Below are 26511 nucleotides of genomic sequence, written 5' to 3'. Positions count from 1 at the left end.
TGTGTCTGTGTGTCTCACTATCCCTCTCTCTGACTTTGTGTGTGTCGTGTGCATTTGTGCTCTAAGCCTTCAGTAATAAGGTTGGCCATGGTGCATCAGAGATAAGGCATTAGGCTGTTGACCTTTGACCTCTACTTCTGTTTAATACAGAAACCCGCTCACTAACACCCAAGGGAAGCCGTGTTTAAGAGGTGCAAACTGCTTAATGAAATCTGTGTGTGTGTGTGTGTGTTAATTGAGCCCAATTTATATGGCAGCTAAGAATATTAGAAATTACTTTTTTGGACAACTTAATAGCTGGATTTTGTTCAGAGGTGACGCATTTCTGTTTGAACGTGTATTAATGACAACGGGAAGTGGAGGGCAGAGACCAGGTTTAGGATCCAGGGTCCAGTCTGCGCCGGGATCAGACTGCCGTTTTTGGTTGAATGGAAATAAATAAATAAATAAAGTGTGCGTGAGTCCTCGGTTTTTCTCTGTCGTCACTACGAGCAGATCTCATACTTTATTAACAGAATGCTCGTTTTGAGCTACAGCTGCCGGCCGGCTTTCAATCTTTCGGCTATCTTTGAATCTCCTGCGTCGTTATCTCTGTAATGCATGTGATGCAGATTTAGTCAGGCCTACATGCAGAGATCACAGTAAAAGAAGCAGACAGTGACGGATCAGCGGGGACTGGATGGGAGGAAGTCTTTACCAGGACAGAAAAATGAACTGTTCTCCGCTGTCTCCTTCGCTTTTCCTCCACTTAGGACGCAGCGAAGCCTCTTCACCCTCCACCGCTGCTTTTGTCCTTCCCTCCTCCTCCATCGTCTCACCCTCCACATTTTAAAATGATATCTTCTTCATTGTCTGTTTCTTCCTCCCTATACTCCCCTCCTCCTCCCCTCAATATTATCTCTTGGTCTCCTGCCGCCCCCTCCTCTTCCTCCTCCCTTCCTCTGTCTTTCTTCCCTCTTTCATTTGTTCTCCACTCTTTCCTTCCCTCTCCTCACTTTGAGCGAAATAGATTTTCAATTACGTGCTGAGTGCCTGGAAGCTTCTATATTTCCCAACCTGACCCCAATACAGCCGAAGTGACACCCCACGCACCAGAAACAACGCACACGCACGCACACACACACACACACACACACACACACACACGCACAAACACACACACATACATACACATTTGATACACTTCCGCCTCCACTTACAGCCTAATGGAGTGGAGGAGAGGCTGGAGAATGTCTTCTGTGTCCTGGACAAACCTGGTAAACTACCTTACACACACACACACACACGCACACACACAAAAATGAAACACGGGAGAAGTGCGGTCCTTAGTCATAAAATAAGATTAAACAGAACTTTATTAATCCTGCAGGAATTATTTTGGGAGGGAATTGTGCAGTTATGACAATATTATATGGGATATGCTTTTTTTTTTTTTTTTAACTTTTTTTTTTTTTTTTGTATTTTGTATTTTGTGTGTATTTACTGAGTTTTATGTTACTGTGAGGAAAAAAAAAAATTGCACTTCTATTTGACCTAAAATATAATCCGGGAAAGTGCGAATACAAATTCCTTCACTCCTGTAAAACATTACACAGATCACAGCTCCACGTCTCACCCCTGCCCTTAGTTCAACATTACTTAAACCTAAACCGGGCCCTCCAAGGAGGAGCAAGGAGTGAAACATTTCCTCAACATATCCTTCACTTTGGATAATAATTTATTATTAGACAGTCGCATAAACTTCTTTTAATTAACGGAGGTGCAACAAGTGACAAGCCGATGGTAGAAAAATACCTGAACAGCCTGATGAACACATGTTCAGAGCCGCTGGCACTATAGTGCAACACTTCACCTCATTAAGCCCACAAATACTAAATCTGTGTAAGTGAAACAAAAAGGATCTTGAGGGGAAATGAGAGCAGATGCTATTGTTGAGTACTGTGGGGGACTCAAAATAAACGCTTAATAATCTGTTTCTGCATCATTTTGGGCCTTTTAGTTGTTCAGTTGAGGGTTTGGGCCGGAGGAAGTCCTGTTCACTGGAATCAAGAAGCCAAAGCTGAGCAGAGAAGAGGGAAGATGGATGGAAATAGCAGCAGAAAGTTACTGATGTAGATAACAAATCACATTAAGAGCCTAAACGAACACTAAATTCTTTGGACATCACATCTAACATGAACGTGCACCATTCAGAACCTGACGATATTTCACTGTCAGGTCAGATTCAGTGACTATTGGACACGTTTATATAAAACCTCTGTGGCCTGTGATGCCTGAATGCATGACAGCATTCCACGGCTCACATCCAGAAGATGATCTATTCAATATTTTCTCATTCACTTAAAGAATATTTAGCATTCAGAAATGGTGCGCAAACTTTTAATAAATTATTTATGACACGTTATAATGATGTTGGAAACGGATGAGCGTGTTTATTTATATATTTAACTCCGGAGGGCATAAGTGAGTGTCGTGTATAAACAGGTATTGAATAACTATATAGCACAATAAAAGAGCTGTAATGATAAAAATATGTGTTTATAGGAGATGTTATCATTTATCAAAAACTAGCAAAACTAGCCAACATCATACAACTCCATTTTGTGTGTTGTTAGTGTGTCATTATTAGCTATTTATAAATGATTAAGTTATTTTCTGTTATTGGTGCAAAAAATAAATAAAAAAAAAAAAATCACTGAAATCCAAATTTCTGATGTGAAAATTTCCCAAAATGTGCAGAAAAGAACCAAAGAACACCAACAAAAGAAAATTATATATAGCATATGTTTTTTCATATGTGTGAAAGATACATGGTGAGGTAGTGTGTGTGTGTGTGTGTGTGTGTGTGTGCGCTCTGTGTGCCCGCGGCCTCTTCATCTCATCAGTAGAAATCTATTCTGCTCAGACTCATCCAATAAGGTTGGTAATGATACTCCACTCTAATATTGGGACTGTCCAAATTGAACACATTTAAACTTTAATGCAAGTCAAGTCCTGGGGAGAATCTAATCTGCTCCACTTAGTGCGTGTGTGTGTGTGTGTGTACTTTTGAAGGTTTGTGTGTGTGTGTGAACCCACTTGCATCTCTTTTTGTGTCACTTTTTTTTTTTCCCTGTCGCTAATGAATTTAAATATGTTAAATTAGACTAAAGAAGAAGATGAGAGGTGAGATGAGAACGTGTGTGAAGTGCTACCCAGAGTTTGTTTAAGCAGTTTGGAGCGACTGTGTTTACAGCTGAGATGAGAAAAACATATTGCACACCTTTCAACCTCGCCCCCTTCATCCTCAGCACAAAGTTCACGCTCTTTTGCTTTTTTTCCAGAGTGAACACTTCGAATGTAAAAGTTTGGAGGCATGATTTTATATCTAGGTTTGATCAGTTTTTGAACTGAATTGTACATTTATCAGCCCGGAACTAGTATTCACATTTAAATTTCTGTGTTGTGCAAAATCAAAATTGTGAAATTGGAAAATATTGGACCAAAACATAAATCATCATTATGCATCGATAAACATTTAGCTTCTTGAGTTCTAAAATAAAACTTGAAAAATTTTTTGACAAACAATACATTTACAGAGATTTAAATTTCTACCCAACAAAACCTAACTCAGCAAAATGTAACTGTTTATGAGAAAATGTTAGCTTGCCTGCAAATCAAGCATTGTTTTTGTTTTTCTATAGAAAAACACTCAACGTTGCATACATATACATGAATTATATATAATAATACATTCAAAGGCTTTTAAAGATTATTTTAAATTATATTTTGTCTTGTAAAAATTTCTTCATTTACAAAACATTTTAATCTAAACTTTATTGGGGTAATTTTCTGACATAAAGTTTCTGACTTCGACGAGCTGCAGAAAACTAGCAGCACTCCGCAGTTCTTAAATTAGACGTTTAAAGCCAATCAGCTGTTGTTACAGGGAAAAGTAACATTTTTAGGTCGAAGCCTTTTTTAATTTCTGTCACGCTTTGCGCTCTGCGAACTCGCAAACACTAAGAATACTAACTGAAGACGCTCCCTTTTTAAAGGAAAGGATCAACTCTTTTTTTTTTTTTTTTTTATTTGAGAGTTGACGAGAAGATTCAATCTGGTTCATGTTTAATTTTGATGTGTTTTAGTCAAAAGCTAACTTTTTGTCTGAATTCGTCAGCTGCGTAAACGTAAACTTTACACCAGATTGACACTTGTGAATCACAGATATGTCATGATTGATGATAATATTTAGAAATATGTAGATTCTTAGTTTTTCACTGTTTGCAGCATTGCGGAAACATGCAAGCACACCATGTACAAGATTGGGTTAGCATGCATTAGCGCTGTCATGAAATTTATGTGGGAAATGTATTATTGTCTGAGTGACACAATAGTAGTAAATTATATTTAGATTTTTTTCCTTTTTGAAATATAACACTGAAGCAGATTTTCCATTTATTTTGTTCACACCTTGGCTTGCTTCATAATTGAATTTGTGAGTGTGTGAGGGATGCAAGTCATAATTCTTGCATGCATGCATATGTCGTTGTGGTGATGGTGTTGGGTGGTGGTGGTGGGAGGTGGGGGGGGTTGTGATTGATTATCTAGTCCTTCTCCAGCTCGGTTTGTGAACGCCTCCAACGTCCGTCTGCAAACATGTTCATGTGTGCGCCATTTTCCCACTAATCCATGAAGAATTGTCTTCCTCCTCCATTTCCTCTTCCTCCCAGGATGTCAGGGTCACATCAAAGAAAGAAAAGCGACCTTTGACCCCGTGACCCCAACTTAGCAGCTTTATGAGTGAGCAGGGCGAGAATCCATTAGCTACAGCGACATCATCATCAACAGCAGAGATGATGATGATGATGATGGAGCTGGAGTCAAAACAGTAAGGCAGATTTTAAATCAAGGGGATAGTGGTTAAAAAATGCCACAATGTTGACTTCATAACAATTACATTTGAGTACAGCTAATAGAAAAAGAATTAAACTGTTATTAGCAGCACTAAATGGTGACACATGATTAAGCAAACTGAATATAGACGATTACATCAAATTTGACTGTGACAATACCAGATCTGTTTTGTTAAGCAGTGATACTGATTACATATCTTTAATGACTCTTCTTTTTTGTTATTGATATTTCAATGACACTGTTATTTTGTACATGAAGACCGGATGAGATTAGATTTAGATCCTTGTTTTCATAACTAATTAACAATGAAAGGGCAAACTGAATAGTGCTTAAGATGCTGAGTGCCGTGTGTGTGTGTGTGTGTGTGTGTGAGTGCATTTGTGCTTGTAAATGGGGCTAACCTGCATTTAAAGCAGCCCTCGGCACTGCTCCCTGTTTTTGTCTTTTTCACAATGAGTAACTTATCTAAACCACCCCCTCTTAAATGCTCAGCTTCAGCCGCCTATTTATCCATTTTAGGTTGCAAGCAGTCCGTCGTTAGTATTCCAGTACACACCTCAACAGCCATTATCATAAAAACACACATTCACATGCAGATGGATTGCTCTTAGCCTCTTAGCTCTGCAGCTAATGGTGCTAGCCACTTAATTAAGGTCACTTATGGACAAACTCTGTTAGCATGGGCACTAATAAGTACTGCCCAGACAATGGGACTGTGTGCGCGCGTGTGCGAGTGTGTGTATGGTAATGATATTGCCGTAAAGCCTGACCTGCAGTCTCCATTATCACCAGCTTATTGAGTGGTTTGTTTTGCAGAGTGCCTCTTAGAGGTGGGTATCATTGAAATTTCGCTAGATGGACAACTGGACACTTTAGAAAATGCATCACAATACATTTTGGGCTTAAGTCTGTGTGTGTGTGTGTGTGTGTGTGTGGCCCAATTGAGGGGCACCTAGAGACAGAAAAAAAGAGATAAAGTGTCTGTTTTTTCACCAAAACCCATGTGGAAACTGAATATCCGGCACATTGTTAATTTATAGCCCTCTGCTTTCCTCCTCGTCTCCCTCGGTCCTTTACTCCTGTCCTCCCTTCCGGAGCGTCTCCTCAAGTTGCCTCATCTAAAAACAATTAGTTCCCCCCAAGCAGACTGACCAACCAGATAGAGTGTATGTACTGTGTGCATATGTGTGTTCAGTGTGCGTGTGCGTGCGTGTGGTGTTGTCCCGCTGGGGGAGCATAACGTTGCCCTCTAACATCACCACACAGGATGCTTCCGAAGGCGGCGTGACCTTTCACCTTCAGCAGTGAAGATGAGAGACGAGGGGAAGCAGAGGAGAGAGGAGGGAAGCAATAGCAAGACGCCGAAACACGGACATGGCAGATTACTGCGGGACACAGGAAATCACTTTAGGGCTCAGTTGGTACAGTGTGTGTTTCAAAAAAGTGACTGGAGCACTGAAGGCCGTACATGTTGTGGCTGCGTGAAGGATTTGTAGATTATGAAGAGAGCAGAAAGTTCTTAAAACTTTGTGTTTTGCCACCTTGCATCGCCAAACATAGTTCAATGTGTTGTGTATATAAATATATATGACTTAGCTTTGTCTTTCTAAACTTATTCTTGAAAGGTTATTGAAAAAACAAAAAGCAAAGCATTGTGTAGAAGCTGGCAAGAACTTTTTTTATAAAATAATCAAATGTAACATGTCAGGAGTTATGGACTTTCTCAATCATTTTTACATCCTATAATATCCAGTAGACAAAAATATCACATGAGATAGCAGATAAAATAAAATATAATCCTTTATTAGGTACTCAGGGGGGAAGTTCACACATTACAGCAGCAAGAATAACTGGGATAGGTAAAAAAAGAAAGTCGTTAACAGAAAATACACAAATAAATATAAAAAAACAAACATTTTGCCACGATGCATGATCATGATGGAAACTAAACTAACAGAAGGGCAGTGTACTTTAACACAATGTAGCTTAACGCGGCCTAATGTAAATGTAAATTTATCAGATCGCATTGCATCCGATCACGTTTTCCAAGTGAAATGGAAGGAAAGGCAAATTAAACTTCGCAAGACAAAGCAAACTAATTACTGTTGTATGCAGCCGTGCCATTTGTCTTTTCTCATCACGGAAACAGAAAGCCCCATTACACAATAAATCAGTGTACAGAATAGAGAGTAGCCAAACACAACAAAACATAACATGCTCTGTGTAACAAAAGACATAAAATCTTTAACCATGAACAACAGCATCACCTTTCCTCCTCTGGAGTTGTATGAATGTGTGTCTGTTAAAGGATTATTGCACTGTTGGTGACCATGGCAACAATCGTTTCTGGATGATGTTGACAATAACTCAGCTGTCAATTAAAAACTTAAGGCAACACCAGATGAAGATTAGAGGTCAGCTAGCCATTTTTATACCATCTCACCATCTTGTGTGTGTCGTGCTCTGATCAAACTCTGTCATCTTTTAAGGTTCTCAGATTGTATCAAAGTTATTCAGTAAAAAGCACACAAGTCTGAATCTATCGTCAGAAAAATATGTTTCAGCTGCCAACCGTAAAAGAACTGGTTGCAAAAAAATGATCCATGCAAGTGTTTTAGTATTACATTTCTTATTTACTTTTATGTACATGTATAGAGAAAGAGCACAACGCGTCATACCTGGAAAGCCACGCCCACCGGAGGGGAAAACAGTCGGCAGCACAGTTTAAAAAACAGTCCAGCGGTTCGTTTAAACATTATTTTAGCATGTCAGATGATTATTTTAACGTATTAGCTGTAATGAGAAACTCACATGTGTGGGTCTTTCTAATTGTTCCTTCTGTTTGCCTTCTTTTTTATGAAGAAATGATCCCACTGAACAGCCAAGGATGACATACGTTGATTTACACCTGATGGAGTCCCACGGTAAGATCTTCATTTAACCTGATAGAGATAAAAAGTTAGGCTACATCGACATTTTATTATTTTATTATTCATTTATTTTAAAATAGTTTTTATAACCCAAATGTTTCAAATATGTCCCACTTTATGGGGTTAATACGTAGATGGCAGATGTACGTTTGCTTTGGTTAGCTTCAGCTCCTACAGTTAGCATTGGTTAGCTTCAGCTCCTACAGTTAGCCTTGATTAGCTTCAGCTCATGCAGTTAGCCTTGGTTAGCTTCAGCTCATACAGTTAGCATTGGTTAGCTTCAGCTCCTATAATTAGCCTTGGTTAGCTTCAGCTCATACAGTTAGCCTTGGTTAGCTTCAGTTCATGCAGTTAGCATTGGTTAGCTTCAGCTCCTATAATTAGCCTTGGTTAGCTTCAGCTCCTACAGTTAGCCTTGGTTAGCTTCAGCTCATACAGTTAGCCTTGGTTAGCTTTAGCTCATACAGTTAGCCTTGGTTAGCTTCAGCTCCTACAGTTAGCCTTGGTTAGCTTCAGCTCCTACAGTTAGCCTTGGTTAGCTTCAGCTCATACAGTTAGCCTTGCCAATTCACCAATCTTAATTTAGAGTGAAAATAATTAATGAGCCTAGCTTTACTATCTTTTTATTAACTTTGTAAAATGTAACATTACATCCCTTGTGTTACTAAATATTCTAATAAAAGCTTGGCATGAGAAGAGTACCCAGTGAGAGCTAATGGCTTGTAATTTATCTTCCTTTCTGTCAGGAATACACACTCACACAGCAATGAGAAATTACACATCTTTGGATGCCCAGAACTTTTTTTGTGTTCCACCATAAACCAGCCAACTCTGACTGCCCGGTCTTCAAGGCTGATGTGTACCCGCCGAGGGAGCCTCTCGTCTTCCTGCCTGTATCTGCTTCTCTAATGTTTTCTGTTCAGCAGCTTCTGAAAACTTAGATCACGGCTCTTTATCCTGTTAGCAGATCACTCTACAACACAGCAGCTTTTTTGGGCATTTGTTTGTGTTTGCTGGCACACGGAGAGTGACAAGAGACACCTTCACACAATACAAAGTCAATGGAGAGCTCCTGATTATTTTCCCCTCCAATGTGGGCGGGGCTTAAATGTGCATTTCGCAACTAATGATATTTTCATTCTAGATCACAGGGCTGATTATTTTTGTGATTAACTGATTGATTGATTAATCCAGAGGGATGATTTACAGTGTAAATGACCAAATTGCTCATGAATGAGTAAAAATCTAATTCATTTAAATCAAAAGCAACATAAAAGTCCATTTGAAAAAGCTGGACTCATGAACTGTTTGGTTAAAATAATGAATATAATCACATAACGCATCACAATGCGTGCTTTATTTTAGGGAGCTGAATTTCATCCATGTGTTCAGCAGCCATTTACTGTGTGGCAGTGAATTATTGCTCCCCGGGTGTAAACAATTGATTATGTCCTCACAGGGACACTAAAGAACAGCTGTTTCTTTCTCTCTGTCCATTCTCTTCCACCCCTAACTGATCTGTCTTTCACCTTCACTACCTCCTTCCATCCCTCTCTTTCTGTCCTTCCTCTCCCGGCGGCATACACACACTTTTCCCAACTTTCGTGGCTGGACATCCCCTTCCTCCATCATTTTCAACTGGGGATCTCCGTTTGATTGAGTGCGTCACGATGAGGAACCCCAAAAGTCAGAGGTCAGATAAATAGTTGTCAGGAGGGCCTTGTCCCAGGAGAGAGAGGGCGAGAGAGCAAGATTGTTATTAAACAAGAAATTTGAACCGGGATGTGAGATTAGCATCGCAGCAGCGAGAACGAACGGACCTCCGTCAAAAACAGCCTGCAGCTTTTACACAAAAAGATGTCAGTGTGTCACAGCAGCTAAGAAGGTGAAGTGTCAGCGGATCACAACCCTACAAACTGAATAAGATCATGGGTCCAAATCTACGGTGGCCTTGAGAGCTCAATGAACTCCAACCTGGGGAAGCACATCTGAATAGACAGAACACAGACAAATTCAAATATCATCTCCGCACATGTGACAACACTCACATCACAACCAGCGATGCAAACATGAAGCAAGTAGCCCGTTTATCACTTTTTATTGCGTATCCTGGAGACACTTCTTTTGCCGTACGTGCTACTTGCCGCTAATGCTCTTTTTGTCACGTGTTTCCTTGAGTTGCACTTTGATCATGGGTGGACTTAGCACAGATGCTAAGTCCCTGGGCTGGCTGCTAAATACCAGACCTGATATCATGTCACTGGGATGTACAGCGTGTCTGGACCACAGGACCATGCCAGGTACGTGGTCTTGAGTGAATCGTCTTGCCTAATTGCCTAAATCTCCTGTTATGTCCTGTTATTAAAGATTTGAAAATCAACCAGGGTTCGTCAAGCCTGATTGCAGATTCATTTGGACAGACATCTCTGAGCATGACAAAAATAACAACAGACGGAAAAAAAACGTGGCCCTGGAATGTATTCTGGTTTTGACATATTGGGGTTTCTTTGATACGTATTATTCAGCCTGGAAATGAGTCTACATAGAGCATCTGAAAACATTAATTTCATATTACCAAAATGCTCCGACGTGATTAATTCTCCCGAACGCCCTGTGCTGCTCAAGATTTATGCATTAGTGGCGGTTCTGCTGCCGGTGAAATAGGTAGCTTCCCTTCACACGCACGCTGCAACAGACTGAGGCAACAATCCCATCTCTCCAAAAATCCACGTGAAATGGATACGTCAACACAAAATGAACGGAGAGGAGAAGGAGGAGAGATGGTGGGGGGGGGGGGGGGGCTTGGAGGAGATCCTGAGAGCGGGATTGAAGGGAAAGGGGGAGATGGGTAGAAGGATAAAAGATGGATTAAGGTTGTGTTTCCGATTGGCAAGAGTGGTTTGTATGTATGTGCTGCATGGGCGTGTTTAATGTGTGTGTGTGTGTGTGTTTAGTGCGAAGCGTAAGCTGGGAAAAATGTGGCACTTTATTTTTTTGTTAGTGTTTTTCTTGCAGCCTGCCATTCCCCACGTCTCCGAAGGAAAAAGCCTGCTTACCCGACATACTTATCTCTGTCTGAGTGTGTCTGCGCGTGTGTGTATGTGTGCGCAAACCTCCTTATGTGTGATAATGACAGCTGTAATGCCTGTCTGATATCTACTCAGCTCTGGGACTTCAGTTGCATGTTTCTATCTGCTGGTGTGTAGGCGTGTGTGTTTTTGTACACGTACCTGAAACATGCACGAGGGATAGACATGCTTTCAAAGCTCTTTGTGCGAACACAGAAACATATCAGAGAGGGATAATCTGAAATGTGTGTGTGTGGGAGCGTGTGCAGGGGAAATGCTGTGTGATGAATGGTCTACGACAGGTGTCGGGGATGAGATCTCCAATTATCACACTTTTATACCTTTTTTTTTTTTTCCCCCCTCTTCGCACATACAACAACACACACCTCGGCGTGCAGTGGAGGGGCGAGTCAGGGAGAGAGTGAAAATGTGGTGTGACAGAGAAGTCAAAAAAAAAAACAAAAAAAAAAACATCAGACCAGGAAGTTTTCTATATTTGTGCACCTGTACACTTCATCAGCTCCCAAATTTCAAGCTGCTATTCAAAGAATGCGCTGTTAGAAAATCAGAGGCCTGTTTGAGATCAAAATCTTTGACCAGTGGTGGACAGTAACAGAGTAAATTTACTGAAGTACAGTTTTCCACGGTCTGTACTGGAGTGATGTATTTTTTTTTTTTGGAAAATGTGTACTTTCACTTTCACTTGTACTTTTGACTGCATTTTTATGAAGTACATTTGTGTTAGAGAACCGTAGTTAGCGCTGCCACTCCACAGTAAGAAGGCGTGGGTCCAAAGACATCATGTTTGGGTTAACTGCTGACTCTAAAGTGTCCGTAGGTCTGAGTGTGAGTGTGCGTGGTTGTTGGTCTCTGTCTGGAATGGCGACCCGTCCAAGCTGACCCCGCCCCTCACCCACGGTGAGCTGGGATTGACTCCAGCATCTCCCGGAAACGGACAAGCAGTTGACGATGAATGAATGAATGAACTTCTTAAACTCCGTTCATGCCCATCTCTTGTGTTCAGCTGTTCCTTTGGGTTTGGTTTGGGCGGCGAGCTGGCAGGCAGGGTTCGAATTACACCGTGGCCCTCGGGGGAGCCCTATTTTACAGTGTGCACCACGACTTGCCGACCATATACGCATGCCCATATCAGTATTCACCAATAACAGGGTTACTGTGAAAAGACACGCTCAGACTGTCTGCCAACGTAACCTCGTGACTAATGAGGAGTTCAGGTGCTTTTTTGTCTCCTATCCAGCAGGAGTCAGTCACAAAACATATATTATATTGACACAATAAACACAGTCTCAATCTCCATGGAGGGGTGTGAATGATGCATGTAAGTCAATTTCCCTTGACAATATGAAGTCGTGGGTTCGGTTCCCGGCCTGGGCAGCCGGTTGGTTAATTGGTGACAAAATTTTCCGTAGTGCGAAAAACGGTAGATGGAGTATCTGATAATGCTGACTGACTTGGTGTGAGGCTGGACGCACCAACCCAGTCTCTGGGGGGGTACTAGTCCTGTCTTGTAGCCATATTCGGGAATCAAACCTGCAATCTTCTTATTACGGGGAGACAACAAAAACCACTAGCCCTATTTCACAGTGTGCACCACGACTTGCGCATATCACCATCCAAGTGCCGCCAATAAAGCCTGGTTTATGGTCCTGCGTCAACGTCGTACCTGTGTCACAGGGTAGCCTGACGTGCACCTCCCAAATGTAAATGCAACTATGCGTCAAAGCCAAAGAAATAATGGAGTGACGGAGAAGTTCAGAGTTCACGGTGGCGCCATGAAAACTGCGTAGATTTAACGCAGGACCATAAACCAGACTTAACAGGGTCACTGTAATGAGGCGTTCAGGTGTTTATCCATTTTTAAAGAAAGACGGATTTAACCCAAAGAAACATCCATCAATACCAACACTCCCACAATGCACCAGCAACCGACGAGCAGGAATTAAGAGCAGATCAGACTCATACTGACTTGGATATGATCTAAAAAGACAAAAACCTGTTTGAACACAGACAGAAAAACGCGTAGCGTCATGGCTACCAAGCAAAGTTGTTTCTGATTGGCTGCTTTTGCGACCATAGTCACCTCTGATTGACGCCGCGCTTCCATGTTGCAGCGTTTGCCACCTCCTCCGTTATTTATTTCACATGTACGTGGACCCCTCACAGCGAGCGTGCACCGCCTATACTATTTTCATCAATAAAGCAGCGGGTTGCTCTGAGAGTTCACCTCGTCAACACGTTCAACAGGTTTTAAGATAAACAGATTCCAGGGAATCTCTTTTAAAGTCTCACCAGTTCTATCCACCAAGTTTGATTTTTATTCTACCTAATGAGCCCTGACGATGTTATTATTGTGCGTGCCAGGGGCTTAAAGGTCATAGGATCCAGTGTTTCTCATTAAACTAGTCTTCTATATTATCTATTATATTTCAGCCTCTCTTCAGAGAGAAATTGGCGTCTATTGGTGCTAATGGTTGGGGCTAAGGTTAGTTTTTCTATATTTTCTCTTGTGGGAATCTGTGCCATTCTTCAACTGCTGGAGGGAAACGCTAACGTTAAGTTAGGTTAAGCAGCCTGACTCACAGCAGGACTTTTTATAACCTCTGGTCTTGTGAATACAACGATGACAATCTTCACTGACTGCTTGTGACAAAAACAACAAAAATAAAACTGATGGAAAATGTGATGAATTACATCTTATTATATTATTATGAAATGGAAAATGAAAAGAAAGCACGTCTCAGATGAAGGCCCTTTGGTGGTTTTGTGTTTTTTGTTGTTTGTTATCTGCTGAACACGAGCTCAGAGTCCTTTTAGCTCCAGAGTAAACATCTTCCTGATGTCGTCTGCCTGTCTCTCTCATGAAGCAGCGGAGCTGGTCTTCTCTCTCCTCCTCCTTTGGTCACTCTGTATCTGCTCCGTCAGAACGCTGCCAGGCAGCGCAATGACATCATCAAATGGAGACGGCGTGGGATGAGCGATGCTATCCTCTGCCTGTCAGTCATCATCGCCGCCCGCTGTGAAAGCTCCACTTTACCCAACAAATATCAACACACAAACGCACATATTTCATTGTGACTCTCACTCACTCAAGAATTGAACATTTCTTTACAGGAGTGTTTGGACGCTTCTTGTTTTAATCTACAATCAATAGAATTGAGTTTTTGCTGCTTTAGATCAATATAAAAGTCTTTTCTGCCTCAGTCTCAGCTGAAAGCTTTTCACGTCTCCACGTCTCCAAGTTTCCGAGTGTTTATATAAATGTACCAAAGCAGAGTGGTTTCGCCTGACTGGTTCTTAACTACACTGGAGGAGAACCATATAAGATCCTTCTTCCCTTGTTAGGTTATTTCCTAAATTGTTCAATTTGGCTTAACAGGAGCAAGTTTATATGGAAACATTTTCCTCACTCTGAATTCAATTATTCTCAAAGAACACAGTAAATATGTCAGCTATGCGTGTGGAATTACATGGTGAGAAGATCATTTCAAAGACAAATTTTTATTATTTTACTATTTTGAAAAGAAAAACTAGCTTGAATATGCCTCTGAAAGTTGGTGCAACATAATAGAAGAAGATATTTTATCAGAAGTCTTCTTTACGCCCTGTAGTGTCGCTAAATTTCCAGTTTGTTTACCCTTCCCGAAAAAGAACTTAAACATAAACATTAATTCATGTCAATAGTTCAGTTTTTAATATAAACAAGAAGAAGATGAAAGCACCAGTTTGTCACAGAGGAGCATCAGTCCTCTCTCTCGACTCTGATACCGAATTGTTCATTTCTCTTTGCTCTTATTTGACATTTTCACTGCAGCCTTGATTTGGTTTATTTCATTATCTGCCTAAAGAGGATATTTGTGCATCTGCAGACGTGATTGGGATAAAGAATGCGATAGTTTTTTAGGTGGTTGTTGGACAGGTAAGACAATATGCAGGCTTCGTCCCTTTCTCCATAAATCTGCTGAAAAAAGGTCTGTGAAACGTTTTTATTCTGTGGCTCTGGCTCCAGCCTGCTGGCCAACATCAGCCTTCAATGTGTTTTCTAATGAAATTAAATTCATTCTGACCTTAAGCAAATGTAATAACTCTGAACCTGAAATTACGCGGAGCGTCTGTTTATCCTGCCCCTCGCCATAAAATCTCCTTTTTAGCAGTTTTTGTAATGAGTGAGTCAGTGCAGCAGAACGGCTGCAGACTGAGTCAGAGGTGACGGTCGCTGAAAGGGGCCTTTGAAACCGTCAGATGGAATTTTCTCATGTGCGTTCGTTCCTCTTCGTGTGTTTGCACTGTTTGTTCAGTTTTGTATGTTTTTACAAAAAAGGGCATGCGTGTGTGTTACGGTTGGAAGATCGTCACAGGCTCACGAACTGGCCGTGATCCGTGCTGGTGCGTACAGTTTGTTTACACACGGCAGTACAGTATGTGAGTCTGCATGCGAGTGTGACAGTATGTGTGTGTACGTTCACTGTGTTTTTTTGTTTTGTTTTCCTTTTTCCTACAGAAAACGAGGGGAGGTGAGCTGAGAGTGGAGCCCCAGTCCGGAGCTTCACCGCTGGGGTGGCCGGGCGTCCCACAGGGAACAGACCTGGGCCTCTGGCTCCAGGTCTGACCTGGAGAACGTTCCAGATCTGTGAAGATGCACCATCCGTGGATGACAGGTTTTAAATGTGTTTGTGTGTGTTGAGTGTGTGTAAGTGTGTGACAGCCTGCTTATTGATGGGCTGGCTGATTATGTTCCCAGAATGACACAGACGGAAAGATGAAGATGATGAAGACGAGGAGGAGGGAAGGGCATGCTAGTAATAATCTGCAATAATTCAGAGAAGAACAGACATGCACTCACTTTACATTTGATGAAAAGCTGATTTTATTTGTAATCTTTTTTCTTTAAGCAACCACAACTTGCATGTGCTTTTATCAAATGAGTGCATGTCCAATTAAAAGTAAAACTTTATTTTTATCATTTCACAGATGTGAACAAAAGACTTTTTTCCATTATTAAAAAATCTAAATATACATCTAAAGCCTAATGAAGGAATCGGTTAAATAGAAGACAAACCTTCCCAGTTTTTAAATGTGGATTCGTTAAGGAAAATAAATAAAAAGTAAAATAAATAAATCTGCTGGTGAAATAATTACAACTAATAAACCTCCCTCTTACACATCTGTATCAAGATTTCTTTTGGGCTACTCATAACTACATGGCTTACTTGGATTAGTCGCAAGAAAACACAACATGTCACACACCACACTTCAGTCCACTTTGGACTAAAGTTGTGCTGCCCCAGAGAGAAGGGAGGAAGTTAATTAGGCTTTGTTTTAATTATAGGCCTTTTTCACAGGAGACATCTTGACCTCTTGTATCATAAGAAAACAGGTGTAATTAATAATATTAATTTATGCTACTTTCCATCTAGGTTTTCCAATGAAATATGAACACTGGCTCAGCACGGCTTATTAAGGCTCTTAAATGGAAATGAGCCATTGTTAGCTTCATTAGTTCGCCCTGCGCTTTTCCTATTATAACAAATCTGAAGGTGTCCCATGGGAAAAGGCCTTTTATTACCAGTATTGACCATATATCCTCGGATTCACTTAATTAGTCACAGCATTTTTATTGAAAACAACAAAAAAAAAAAATCCATATTTAACTCATAAATTTTCATCGGTTTGACTGACTTTATGGTAAACAGTGATTGGCAGAGATGAAATAACTCAAATCCTTCAGGAACAATACAACACAATAAAGATGCATTTACAGTACAAGTGTGGTTAATCCTTTTATTATATATTACAGTTAGAATATATTAAGATTTCAGCTGGTTTACATTGAGCTAATACTAAAGTATTTATATTGTGTTGTACATGATTATTATAGATTTAATGTGGAATTAACCATCTTAAGCTATAAAAAGTTAAATTATTGTCCTTGGAAAAAAAAAATGTTTCAAGCAAAGAGGAAAGAAGATATGAGGGCCTGCTGCTTCGATGCATCACTTTGGGTTCTCTCTCATTTCTGACACTTTGTTAGCGAAATGAGTGAGAAAATAATATTAAGACGTTCAGATGGTGAAAATAATTGATGGATGCCGCCTTGAATGTCTTTAGAAAACGACTAAAAGTCATCTTTCATGTAGCGCCTGCAGCCCGCAGCGAAGGAAAAGGAAAAGTGGGTCGTCCATTAATCTGAAGGTCGGTGCTTTGATCCCCAGTGTCTTTGGACAGAATACTGACTCTGATTACTGTATGGGTGTGTGTGTGAATGTGTTATTTCCCATCATTAAGATCAGTTAAAAAAAAAAAAAAAAAAGGAGGAGAAACTTGTCACCGTTTAAGTGTCACCTTTTTAAACAAAGGAAACTAGGATTTATTTTCGGGGGCCTGACATCAGCGTTGAATCGATGATTCAATCAGCAACATTAAAGGGACATTCCTGCAGCATGTGTCCATTATTGTTGCATCTGTCTGTGTTTTGCAGTTTGAAGACTCTGCTGCCTCTGATTGTATGTTACCTCGTATTGTTTCAATCCTCCTGGGCACCATAATCCACTGTGTGTGTTTACATGTTTCTCCGTCTACATGGGTTTGTATCAGCGGGTACAGTACATGTGTTGTGTGTTCATGTATGTCGCCTTGTGCGTGTGTGTGTGTGTGTGTTGGTGGTGTATAGTCCCTCGGTGGCTGTTTCCCCCGCTGTAGACGCCTGCTCTGCCGATAGCATTGTCTCCATGTCCAAAGACCTGCTGGCTGCCCTATTCCACCACGTCTTTATCATGCTAATACAGAGAAAGAAGGAACGAGGGAGGAGGGAAAGGGGGGAGGAGGGGGACGAGAGAGAGAGAGAGAGAGAGAGGGAGAGAACGATAGCTAGACAAACAGAGGGAAGGGGTAATCTCTCCCCTCCTCTCTCCGTCATCGTCTCCTCGTTCTCACCACCTCCTCCGTTCCCTCTATCCCCCTCTACTTCCCTTTCTTCTTGTCCCTGCACCCTCTTCATCTGCCGCTTTCTTATCTTCCCCCCTTACTTCTTTGATAATCCCTCCGAACATTGTCTTCATAATTACACACAACAATGATTCCCATCCTTGCAAGAGAAATGTGCGCCGTGCATGGAGAATATTTCATAGATGAAGACCAGTGTGTGAATTAATAACTTGGGTCTTCTATATGGGCTTGTTTCTGTGTGTGTGTGTGTGTGTGTGTGTGCGTTTGAAGGGGCAGCACACAGGGCCCAGTGTTGTTTTAACACGTCTGTTACATTATGCATGCTGACAGCCCTGCCTGTCCCTATTAAAGGCCCATCTTGTTTCCCCATTATATCTGGTTTCTCTGTTAATAGAGCTCTTTGTGTAGCACTTCCCTTTATACTGGGGGTGTTACAACAGAAAGGTCAGCGCCAGTACAACCTGCCACACTGTTGTGGTTTGCACAAGACCCCCGAACGACGACAACTGCATCGTCGCCTCATTACAGCTCTGCCTCTTTGAGGAGCGTTAAGCTGCTTTCACCCGTTCACCGTTTCTTTCACGTTCACGTTCGTTTTCTTGCTTCCTGCACCGCTGCCTCATTAAGGCACGCGGTAATTAATAGCTTTGTTAAGAAATCATTTATTGCTGCTCTGCAGATTAATAGTAACTGCATTTTAGTGGCTTGTGACTGTCTTCCACCAACAAAAGTTTTTTACTCCTTCAGAAAGACCTCGTCAACAGTGCGGCGCTTTTGAGAGATTCTAAATAAATGTTTGGTGGAACGTAAAAGCTTTTACGGCACTATTGACACGTGCGAGATACATCAAATGAATAACTCGAATACAAGCCATTTATTTCTCGGCACCACGTGTGAGTGTTTTGCATTAAAATGCAGCGCTTTCATTTGTTTGAATGCAACACAATAATGACGCCAATGCCGGCGCTGACCACAAAACGAACAAGCCGTCTGACAAGTTTGGACAAACCACGCAGAGTATTTCTGTTATTTAGCCGTTCACCATAGACCATAGACAAAGATGGCCTCCATGATGTCGCTCATAAATTTTATGGGCAGCTCAGAGTGGGCTGCTGCACCGTCGCCATCTTGGTGGTGCCTGATTCTACTGAGCATCCAGCTAATCAGAAAATGGGCAAAGAGGGCAAGTGGGCACAGAAATGTTGGCTCACGCAGAGTTTGGCCGATATCAGCGCTCCACCTGTCACTCACAGTGGGACATCCACAGTTATTAATCATTTTAATAATTATTAATTAATTAATGATTGTTAATCTAATCAGATGACACACATGAATCTGTTGTATAGTTGACCGTTTTCATGTGACGCTCTGTGGAAATTGAAGCCAGCCTCCAGTGGCCATTTGAGGAGCTACAGCTGCTTTTCATTATTCAGCCGTGGGGTCTGTGTCATGTGATCATCGCAACGAAAAGTTATGGAGACTGTTGCTGTCATGAACATGCTTCCCAGAAATGTTGCATAGAATGACAAATTGCGGGGTCGTGTCTCGCCGAAGATCTGTGAAACTGGATTTCCTGGATCACATGGATTAATTTCACCTGTATTTGAAGATGCAGTCCTTTTTTTAAGAGACCAAAACATTGTGGGTTTGGTTAAAATATCATTATAGGCAGCGCGTCTTAAATTGGGCTTTAAATGAGCTTTCATTATCTCATTATTTAACCAAGACCGATAGATTACTGCAACTTTGACCTGTGAGAGCTTAAATAAAATCTCAAAATCTCAACGGCTTCGGGTTGATTTGAATGTCTTCAGCCCAGACGCGGTGATAATTTGAGGGGTTGACAGATCCAGCCTTAAACCTCCCGAAGAGCTCGCAGACTCATCAGAGCGTCTGTGTTAATATTAAGCAGAGCTGCGAAAGCCACTTATTATGATGTGCATGTGCAGACTTGATAGAATATTCTGTTTACCAACACTCCTCACAACCGGTCTGCTGTGAAAATCTTATGACCCTTTAATAATGACTTCCTTTCTAATAAGACATCAACCCTGCTGTTATAAATGTCTCCCTCGTCCGTCCACCCGCCTCATCAGTCAGACGCTTAGCAGATAAAGTACGAAACGTTCTGTCTGACGTCGAGTTGAATTCCCAAATGAAATAATGCCTCATTCATGATTCTGTCCTCATTTTAGTACCCATAATTCTGTGGGTTCGAGGCATGCACAGGCCCATTTCCATCCCAATCGTGTCACAATTGGAAAAATGCTGCAAATATGCGTGTGTGTGATTATATTTGCATCAAATCCATCAGGTGGTTTAACGTAGCTACTACTTAGAAATCCTCCATCATCACAAACGCTGTGGAATGACTTCATTATAATAACGCCCTAAAACGATATCCCTCCTCCATCGCCATCTTTTCTCTTCCCTCCCATCTCTACTCTCTCTCTCTCTCTCGCTCTCTTTCCCTGGCACCTTTTTGACCTCCTCCTCTCTCGTCCGAGTCCGCTGTGTGCAGGCCTCTGCCGCTGATCCATGGACGGTAATGGCCATTCCTGCTGCTCCCACCGCACACACCATTACGACTGGAACACCCAGACGGAGGAGGACAGAGAGGGAAAGACTGACACATTGAGAGAAAAGCGAGACTCAGACAGAAGATGTGCGGATGGTGAATGGATGTGTGTGTGTGTGTGTGTGTGTGTGTATGAGAGTGTATAGATCATTTCATGGTGAGGATTAGAGAGGGCCAGGTAAGATATCTTATTTCCTGTGACCTGCTCTTTGCCAGGTTTCCCACACTCATCACCTCGCTCTATCACATCCCTCTTGCTGAGATATAAAACATATCGGCATTGTTCCCTCCGACATCCCAAAACACACACGCAAAGTCTCTCACGCGCACGCACACGCGCAAAGAAATACACACCGTCACATCGCACGCTTCCCATACCTTCATATGCTGCTGAGCTGTAAATCCAAATTATCTTCAAATACCTCATTCATACTCTTTCTGTGTGTGTGTGTGTGTGAGTGTGTAAAGCTATATTCCTGTCACACCGCAAACTTGAGAGATGTGTGTGTTTCCTGTAACTCACTGTGGGTTATGATAACAACCGTTTCTCCTGTCAACAGCCCATAATGTCAGATTTACAGGGTTGCCCCCGGTAACCAGCCGGGCTGGCGAGGCTGAGTGATTCTACAGCATCTGTCAGAGCTAGAGAGGCCATCTATCACACACACACACACACACACACACACACACACACACACACACACTGGCACTCGCACACAGATCTAATGCTTCTCTCACACAGATTTTCAGTATAACAGCGATACGATGTCAGCATAAATTACCCAGCAGCCTTTGCACCTCTCTGTAGTTCCTCCTCAGCCTCAGACCTTCCTCTGCAGAAAAAAAAACCTCAGCACTGGTCGCATCTTCACACAGCCTGAAACGACCTGTTTAATTTACAGAGCCGAGTGAGGACGGTCAGGGACGCAACTCTGATTTCATCCATATATTAATCATTTTGTCGGCATTACGGCGAAAAAGCATAAACAAATTCATGAGCTTATAACATACGAGGCAAACCTGCGTTTCTTTGACGTCTTTCACGAAGAAGCAGCTTATGTGAGTTGTGGGGAAATGATTTCCTCTCCCAGCTCATCAGACTGTTTCCCCTAAATCACCTGCTCAAATAGGTAAAATTATGCGATATCTCACAGAAAAGATAAGAAAAAAGTCCCCAAAATTAATATAAAGCTGTTAAGTAGAAATTTCTGTCTTCTTCCATTAATCATCTTAAGACCCCTCAGACTTATCTGGTGACCTCATGAAGGGGCCTGACCCACAGATTGAGAACAACTGCACTAAACCAGATAAATGTATATATAGTAGTTAAAACTAGCTCCACCCAGACCAGCTACAGTAAAGTGCCATATGTACTCAGTATTAATTATTTAATGTAATATAGAATAATATATCACTGACGTGGGCAATTTTTCCACCTAAGAACGCTTCTGGTATATTTTTATTTATAGGTGACAAGTGTAAAGTCTTCTCCGTGTCTCAGATTGGTTCAGCACGGATCGGATCTGTTCTGGATTGTGAAATTATCGGGGTCAGCCAGTTCTGTTGGAATGAGAATAAAGTTGACACGTTGCAGAAAACAAAGAAAAATGGGAATCCAACAGCTGTAGGCCTCCAGGCAGGTAGATAACACGACGAGGAGCGAACGAAACCCTGCTCCGTTTGGACCTCAGATGTTTGGCCTCTCTTCACATCACCAGCCGCCGATCAGTCTTCTACCACCAGAATGTTCTCACGTTTTTCTGGACGATTTCAATTTTCCACTTCTCCGCTCTGAGGCGGCGCCGTTAACACCAGAATCTAGACTCCACGGGGACCCGGTCCAGGCCTCCGTCCTCCAATGGGCTTAATGAGCTTGTCTGTGGAGATAATGTTTATCGTGCCCTGATGCCAGAGTGTTGATTTCTCCGCATCGAGCTACCAGCTGATGTTGTTTAACGTAATTCCTTTCAGTTGTCTCAATAACGACACCCTAAAGAAGTAACAATTACAATCTTAACAGTTACTGCCTCCAATATTGGCTATGAAAAGTTGTTGTAGCTTCGACCTTCGAGGCAAATTGCAGCTGTGGTCAGATTGGGAGTAAAAGCACCGGCACCATCCAGCTCTCTCTGTGACACCGCCACCTCCCCGTAGCTTTGGGCGGATGTGAGCTCCAGGGTATCATCCCGTTTCAGTAAATATGTCTGGAACAAAGAGCTCGATAACTGAGAACTGGACCAAGTTTCGGGAGTTTAAGGTCTTTTGAGTTGTTGCGAATCTGCTCTGTCCACCGCGTCCTCTGCAAAGGAGCCACTTTTTCGGCCTCTGTGAATTTATCCTTTAGTCACACGGCCGGGCCTCGGGCGACACCGGCAGTCGGCCTCAGCTCAGACCGTCTCCCCTCGTCTTCCAGCTCCGCTCACAGAAAAAAACGAAAGTCACGCAAAACTAAGTAAATGGTGAAAAGTTGCTTCTTTTCTTCTCGGCTAATGTGATCAAAGCTGTAACAGTTTTAAACAGGACTCGCTGGCAGGCGAGAGCTGGGGGACTGTGTGCTGCGTTCGCATCCTGCCTGTTTAGTTCTTATCACACCACACTATTCTCGATCTGATCTGTTGATAGACTATTTTAATTCTTATCATAATAGACTATTTCATGCACTGATGCCTTTTTACTCCTGTGCAGCTGTGATGAGGTATAATTGGTTTGCCATGCACATATTCTCAGCCTGCCTCGCTGTGCAGCGGACAGAATTTTATTGTGTTTTCTCTTGTTGCCTTTTCTTTCCCTTTTTGTACTTTTACTTTTGTTTCAAAACAGCAGCGCTGCCCTACTTCTTTCCCGCTCCGTCCTCAGACACACACACACACACATGTTGCTGTGATGACAATTGGTGATTGTCCACTGAAGCACAACTGCTGTGTTTTTTAATCTTGTGCATCTTTGCAGAGAGATGATGTCTGTTGTTTTAATTTGCCTGTGACATCACCCCCCCTCGACTTTTTTTTTTTCCTGCCATTTTCTCCATCTTGGATCTGACCCGCTCTGCACTGTGCACTCACCGCACCAGCAAACATGCCCTGCTTTACGGTCTGTTTTTCTTCTAAATGGGACTTTCATTTCAAAAGAGAGCATCAGTTTGTATGAAAAACAACTTGAAAGTAGAGAATGAGGCCTTAAAAGTTTATTATGGTGCTAAATCAAACGTGAAGAGGGCCGTTTTCACATTGATGTCTTTACAGTCAGTGCAGCCAGTGCAGTAGCTCCCTGATGGTCAAGAGACAGAATCCCCTTTCAGACCTGGCATCTACATCCACTTTCACATCCAGGGTTTTGCCCTGTGCTTCTTCAACTCTCACTTTTTCCTCTCTCTCACTGCCTGCCTCAGTCTCAGCTGGTCTGTGTTCTCCGGGGCCTTTATCACCCCTGGCAGTGACTTAACGCTTCCACTTTTGCTTCTCAGCCGTTTCTTTTCCTGCTCCTTCTCTTCCAGTGATAATATGGAATTGCCTTGACTTGGAGTTGAACCAAAAACATTTGAAAATAACTCTGTAGATTAAGATGCAGCAGCAACTTTGTGGTCCATTTCTCACCTAAGTTTTATGAAATCTTCTGCGATCGTGGTGATCCAGTTTGAGGCTGAACCCGAGGACGGCCCGAGACGTTCATCCAATCAGAATAATTATCTTTGAGTTTTTTGTGGTGGAGGTTTTGGCTCAACACATTAATGCCACAATAAAATACCTGTTTCAAATGAACAAATGTTTTTTTTTTCCCAGATGAAATGTTTCATTTATTGATTTTCTTTTTATAAAAACCAATAAAATGTGGTAGCAATGATTTCTATGTCACATGCAGAAACGGCTCCCTTCTCAACAAACAGGTGAGTCCCTGCAGTGGACTAAACCACCACGACACACAAACACCACACATTTACACAAAATGGTTGGCTACATGCCCTAAATATAGGTATTTTTACTTCAGTGCACTCACAAATCAATGCAGATCAATGACAGATGAAACATCTGTATCACCGCCGCTTTCACAAAAACACCATTTATCATGACCCAAACTGCCCCCCCCCCCCCCACAAACACACCCCCCCATTGTCTTTCAAACATGGTACAACCAGGAAGTATAAATACAGCCAAGCTGGCAGTGCAGGCTTTTTTTGGGTTGGAGACTGCAGATCAGGTGAGTTGTAATTGTAAGACAACACAAAAGTGCACAAAAAACTGTTCAACTCAGGGTGAAGGAGAAGTTTTCACATTCATGTGTTGATAAGAGTGTGAGTGTACATGGAGTTTATTTCTGAAAGCTGGCCTCACTCTTGTTAAGCTGTTGCACAGACCGGCACTTTTTTTTTTTCCCTCTGGTTTTTCATTTTGTTCAGCCAAATATAACAAGCAACAAGCAAAAATCCAACTGGGGTGTCTGACTTTCTGTCAGCAGGTACCCGGTGGAACTGTATTTATACGCCAGTAGTAGGAACAGAAGCACATCGGTCCGTCCAGTAGAAACCACAAACCGGTCTTAAGACGAGACAAGTAAATATCTTAGTTACATTCTCAGTATCAAACCCCCCCTTTTTATGAGCAAAACAAGATGGAGGAGGAGGGCAAGTCAAAGCTGATAGTCTTGGTACAAAATGCAAGCATGGCCTTCTACAGCAGTACGACAAAAATCAGGCTGCTTTCTCCTTAGTGGAAACAGTCACTGCTCGCAAGAGGTTGTTTGTCAGAAAAATAAAAGTTGAGTTAAATGCTGCAAAGAGCCAAATATGAATTTCTGTGTTAGAACATTTGACTAAACTTCACCTCATTCACAAAAGAATCTTTCTTTTAAGCTGCTTCACTCAAGCCTTTATCACAATTTGAGTCTTGTAAGTCCAAATCTTTGGATCAAAAGGGGACGTAATGGCAAAGAAACTATAACCCTCAACAATGTCTGTGCATTGTAGTCACCACCTGGGTGTGTCCGGCTGTGTGAGAAATGTCATAATGTGTTATGTTAGTCACTGCCCCTCTGACAGCTCATGTCAATAGGTGGGTGATACAGCTGTCATCATATTGTGGTGTGAATGAGCTTGGCTCAACTGTGTGAGTCTGTATATTTGCTGTGTGTGTGTGTGTGTGTGTGTGTGTGTGTTTGTGTCTGCGCTCCCAGACGGAAGCCCAGAGGACAGATGGTGGGTTCAGACGCAGACTGACACACCGTAACCAAGCGATTACACACTCAATGACTCCTACTGAAGAGAGAGAGAGAGAGAGAGGGAGAGAAAAGGGAAGAAGATGGAGAGGGGAGAACAGGGGGAAGAAGGAAAAGTGAGGAGGGTGAGAATGGATCAGTGTTCGGAAAGTAAGAGGAAAAACATTAGGTTTTTTTATTTATTCTTTTTTTTTTTTTTTTTTTTTTTCTGCCGGTGAATGAACATGTGCACATTTAAAAATTAGAAACGGGGGTTGAATGATGGACAGACTGAAAAATAAAAGAAGAAAGTGGAGCAGGGTTTAGAGGAAAGTGAGGGAGAGAGGGATGAATAGAAAGAAGTCTTCAGGGACGTCGGATTACATGTTAGCCAATTAGAGCAAAGGATGTTGGAAACTCCCCCGATGAAATTGATATGTGATTGGTTTTAGGTTTATTCTGCTTCCTCACTTATCTTTGCCTCTTTAACACGTTGGTGCTGCTTTTTGTCTGGACGTGATTCAGCTATGTTGTGCAGCTGGCATAATTAGAAATGGGCTTTATTTATGTCTTCTTTTGTATGTTTGTTTTCTATCTAACTTCTTTGATACGTTCCTTATCATTTTCTGAAAAGTAGCTTGTATTGAGCTGCTGGGATGTATCCAAGAAAAGCCACACAATTTGGTGTTCACTGTTCAGAAAATGGAGAAAGTCTTGCAAACTGCTCATTATGTCAGATTCTGAGTCAGTAATTAAAAAATAACACCTATGCAAATGTTCATGACCTTTTGAAATGCAAACAAAATTCCTAATATTTATTTTTGAAAACTTTGAGCAGGCATACAATACAGATCCGCTCTGTGATTAATAAATATTTTACATGACTTTT

Source organism: Echeneis naucrates, chromosome 1, assembly GCF_900963305.1.
Source record: "Echeneis naucrates chromosome 1, fEcheNa1.1, whole genome shotgun sequence".
NCBI lineage: Eukaryota > Metazoa > Chordata > Actinopteri > Carangiformes > Echeneidae > Echeneis > Echeneis naucrates.
Note: the sequence above shows the minus strand (reverse complement) of the source record.